The 5,002-nt window shown below is 39.5% G+C and overlaps 1 pseudogene; it reads right to left on the bottom strand.

Moving 5' to 3' along the window:
* Positions 1–1,834: 1,834 nt before the first annotated feature.
* LOC149092003 (uncharacterized) lies at positions 1,835–3,294 on the bottom strand (annotated as a pseudogene).
* Positions 3,295–5,002: the final 1,708 nt, after the last annotated feature.

The following is a 5,002-nucleotide window of genomic DNA, read 5'->3' as shown; positions in this document are numbered from 1 at the left end:
TAATGCAAATGGAGGAAAAATTCAAAAAGCATACCCAAATACTTACGGAATATAAAGACTTCATGGATCAATACCCAAAGCTATGTCATATACCGATATACACTATCGACCATGCCAAATACTATATGCCACAATAAGCAGTAATCAGACCAAACAGTCTGATTACTAAATTGAGAGTCAGCAAAGACTTCTAATGGATTCTAGTCGGGCCCAAATAATAAAATGGCGACAATGGAAGTATGTGAGACAGCTGACATCGATAAAATGTACCGCCAGATTAAGGTCGCCAAAGATGATCAGCAATATCAGTACATACTCTGGAGAGATGACCCAAAAATGCCAATAAAGGAGTACAAATTAACCACAGTGACATACGGGACTGCAGCCGTACCATTCTTAGCTGTTCGCTGTCTTCAGGAATTAGCAAACCAACGTTGCCAAGAAAACAATCAGCTAATAAGAACAATAAAAGAAGATTTCTACATGGATGACCTCACATCTGGTGGCAACTTGATAAAGGACTGCATCAACCCCTAAAAAAGCACTCTTGGATATCATAGAAAAGGCAGGCATGCATCTAATAAAATGGGTTTCAAATAATGACAGAATCATTGCTGGAATTGAAGATGGCGGCTCAACCGAAAAAATAATCATAAACGAAGACGAGTCTGTCAAAACCCTTGGGCTACAATGGGACCCCAAAAAGGATGTCTTTACCTTAGTTACCGATTGCAAAATTAGAGCGCATTACAAACCGTCTAATTTTGTCGCAATTGGCAAGAGTCTTTAATCTACTAGGAAGGCTTACACCAGTCACGCTGCAAGGAAAATGCTTCATACAATAGCCATGGAAATTTCCGCTAACTTGCGACGAAGAACTGGTGCCTAGTCTCGTCAATTATTGGCAGGAATACGCACTTCGCTAGCAGCGAAAAGCAAAGTGAACACCATAAAAAACAATAAGACAATCCCCAAATCGGAACAATGTGCATCCCACATACTATGCAAACTATTACACAAAATTCCAGCATATTATGAAATCACATCAAAACGCTAGCATGGAGTGATTCACAAATTGCGCTTGCTTGGATAAAGAACAAGCGTAGCAAATATAAGTTTGTCAAAAGAGATAAACAAAAGACTGTCGAACGTCGAATGGAAATACGTGAAATCAGCAGACAACCCAGCAGATGTTGCCTCAAGAGGAATTGCAGCATATGGTGGTAAGGGTCTGAGTGGTTGACAAAATAACCACATCAGTGGCCACAATTTAAGGAGCCAGAAACTGTTATAGTAGCAACTATAACAACAAAAGAAAACTTCCTGAGCCCACTATTAACAAATTTCCTATCAAGAAATAAGCCAATAAGTGTGATGGCATACATATTACGATTTATAGCAAAATCAAGAGAAAAGAAGCATCAGCCGACATACCTATCTGTCGAGGAACTTCGTCATCGTAAAATTGCAGCAATAGCTTGATTTTGGGCAAGAGAAGAAACCACTGAAAGCTAAGAGTAAATTACAGGCGCTTAACCCATTTCTGGATGGTGATTGGGTCTTACGTGGCCGCCTCCAACGTGCTACTAATATACATAAATCAGCATGCCACTCTCTTCGAAGCAGTACCCATACCACTTGTACTTAAAGGAAGAAAGGTCATTCCGAGGACTAAAACGAAATTCCTTATCTTCAATACTGAGATAAACGCCTATCACTCAATGATTGGCATTGTCTTTCCAAAAGGAGTCTGGTCCGTCGATGGGCCAGTGTATAATATATTTTGAAATACAGACTGCAACTTGCGGTCTCTATGAAATAGGCACGAACGAAGTGCTGGTGTTCAATTTTGTACTATTTTTATTGAATTTTAACAGTAACACAAGCGCAGCTTGCACAGCAGAGGGTTCATCTAAGCACGAGCAGCGGTTGTGTGGTGAGCGACACTCCCGTGCTAGCGCGTACAACAACAACTACTTTACAGTGGTTGCATTCCCATTCTTAACCTATACAATTTGAATAATTCAATTTCTTCATTATCTTTTTTTCTAATTCTATATACTAAAGAGGGCATATCCAAATGCCTCAACATCGGCCGCGTTGAAAGGCCGCAGGGCCTCAATAATATGGGGTATTAGTTGAGTGGCAGTGGGGCAACACGATGAATTGCCCTTTTGTATGTGCCATTTTTTGTCTTCACGACAATTACGCGCACTCTACCATCTCCTCCGGCTATGTCTTCCGTTACCACGCCTAGCATCCACTGTTGTGGAGGAGCGTTGTCGTCTCCCACGAGCCTCTCCTTCGTCCATTTTGACCTCTGCTGGAGGCTGAGCAGGTAGTCCATTGACCAGTCGATCCAAACCGACGCTTATGTTGGATATCAGCTGCCATCTTTTTAAGAGTGTCAGCTTGGCGTCGTCGACTGGTTCTGTGGACACGAGTGGCAGCGGCGCGAGCGTTCCCCCTATTAGGAAGTGCCCTGGCGTGAGCACTTCGCCGTCGTTGGGATTGCTGCTGGGAGCGATCATTGGCCGCGAGTACGACCAGCACGGTGGCCACCTCGTCTTGCCGTAATCGTGCGCTGCCCATCGCTTTCAGCAGCATCCCTCGAGGAGGGATGAAAACAAACTCCATGCCCCGCTCCGCAGCAAACGTTTCCATAGCTGCTGTGTTGCCATGAAAAGTTGCCTTGAGGTCCAGCGTGCGTGCAGCACCCACGAAATTGGTGGCATTGTCGCAATACAGCTTCCGGACAAGCCCATGTCGACCAACGAACCTGGATAAACACATAAGAAATGAATTTGAGGTTAAATCGGTGACTAATTCAAGATGCACTGCCTTCGAAGTGAAACAAACAAATATGGCAATAAACATTTTGACTGGCGATTTGACACGAATTCCCAACTAAACTAAACCCAAATTATGCATTTTAATACATCAGTCATTTGACTGAAGTGCAAATTGCTATCAATATCCTCCTCTTCAGAATCTGAAGATAACTCTTCATTTTCGAAGCTGGTGTCCCACTTAATTAGGTAATTATTTTCGTTTAAGAGACAACTAAAAAATTCTATTTCGGAAATGTTTTTGCTCTCCAAATCCTTGAGAAGGTCTTCAATTTTATTTTCCTTTGCTTTTTGTTTCTTGCGCTTTGTGCTAAGAGCGGTTATATCGCCATCAATAGCACTAGCTAGCATAACGGACGAAGCATAGTCCTCATCTCGAATAACTTCTTCTGTAATTTTCTCGATAATACCGCGTTGAAGGATTCTAAAGAGCTAGTTGTTCGCATAATCTGTGAGCGCACAGAGAAAACATCAGGTGCGATCTGGAAAAATATATTTTGGTGAATGATAAAAAACGTACAAAGGGTGATGAAACGAAGTTATTATTCTTACTTTGACCATCCATTCCATTTCAAAATATTTCAAGAACCGTTTGAGAATATCATGCTTACTTTTTGGTAGTTCAAGCATTTGGTCCTTCAAAATGGTAAACATATCAGAAATTTGCCAAGGCTGACTTAATGGGAGGCTGAGAAAAGTTCTGTACCATTTATAACAGTCTCTATTATTTTTCATCGTTGCTCGAAAATTTGATATCTTTCAACTGTTGCGCTTCAATGCTTGACAATAGTGAAACCAACAGCCATTAAATGTTGCCATTGGGAAAACAGTTTTCAACGCTTTTCTTAAGGCCATCTCATAGTCAGTTGTAAAGCTTTTTGGCTGAAACTTAAAGTAGTTTGCATTCAAAAATGCAAAAAGGTGTTCGTAAGCATCAGTTGTTTTTTTGTCATCAAAATGTATATAAATGGAAAGGTCTGTAACATGAAGAAAGATATATGTTAATTGAGAGCAACTAATTTGAATATAGCACAACAAGTATTTATGTACTTACGTGGTTTCTGTATTGATAATGAACAATAAGTAGTTTAAAGCCGCATGAAGGGGTTATAATAAACGTTCCATCTATCAAAAAGTGACGCTCTCCTACTCTGCTTTCAATCATCTTTGCAATGCTTGGCGATAAAAAAATACAATAAGCTAACTTTTCTTCCAATATTGTTGTCCTATAAAAGGGTTGCTGGTTGTGCTTTGAAGTGCCATATTCTTGCCGAAATTCGGTATCGTCAAATATTTCAATTGGTGAATTTGGACCTTTCTGCGTGACTTCACTCCGAAGTATAAACAATTGCCGTCTTATTTTCTGATAAGCAACTGAATGTCCAGTTTCTCCACTTTTTTGACACTCCTCATAAAAGATTTCACGCACTCCTTTTCTTTTTAAGTTTTTTTGCTCTGTAAAGTATATATTTTATTCTTTGAGGAGGCAGCTGTGTTGCCGCTTCCAACGCTTGGTTCTTTCTGGCCTTAAACATTCTACTTAGGTTTTAAATAAGCCTAAGTCTCGTTGCCGCGAAAACATAGGTTTGGGCAGCGGAGAGACTGTTATGTATATTTCTTATATATGTATATTGAATGTGTATGTGTTATATGTATAATTATGCTCTCTTGAGGTTGGGCGATTGTGCATATGCATACACTTGAGTTTTGTCAAGTGGTCGACGCGTCTCAGCAGAATGCTGACACTTGCATATTCTGGGAGAGCGACGACCGACCCATATTTCGGTCATGGGTTAAAGACCGGGTTTCTGTTTACATAAACACAGCAACAAAGTGTTACAGTGTGTACTCTTTAAGTACTCTTATTACAGTAGATATTCAATGTGTATGGATACTACATCTCCCTCCTTTTGAAAAATAACGTAATCTATGGAGTTATTTTACTTAAGAAATTAGTTCTTAATTAACAAGTAAATTTTTGTTTTTATTTCTTTTTTTTTTTATTCATTTTTTTTGTATATATGAAATTACAAATAATATTCAAATTTAAAATAGCGTTTTTGTTTAAGCATGGCCATACTGAACACTATTATGAAATAAAGATTTTCAACCTATCCTTATGTACTGTTTGTTTTTTGTTTCTATTATTTGTT

Source organism: Drosophila navojoa, chromosome 3 (assembly GCF_054131105.1).
Source record: "Drosophila navojoa isolate 15081-1374.11 chromosome 3, UAZ_NAV_1.0, whole genome shotgun sequence".
Lineage (NCBI taxonomy): Eukaryota > Metazoa > Arthropoda > Insecta > Diptera > Drosophilidae > Drosophila > Drosophila navojoa.
Note: the sequence above shows the minus strand (reverse complement) of the source record. Positions and strands in the feature narration are given on the sequence as shown.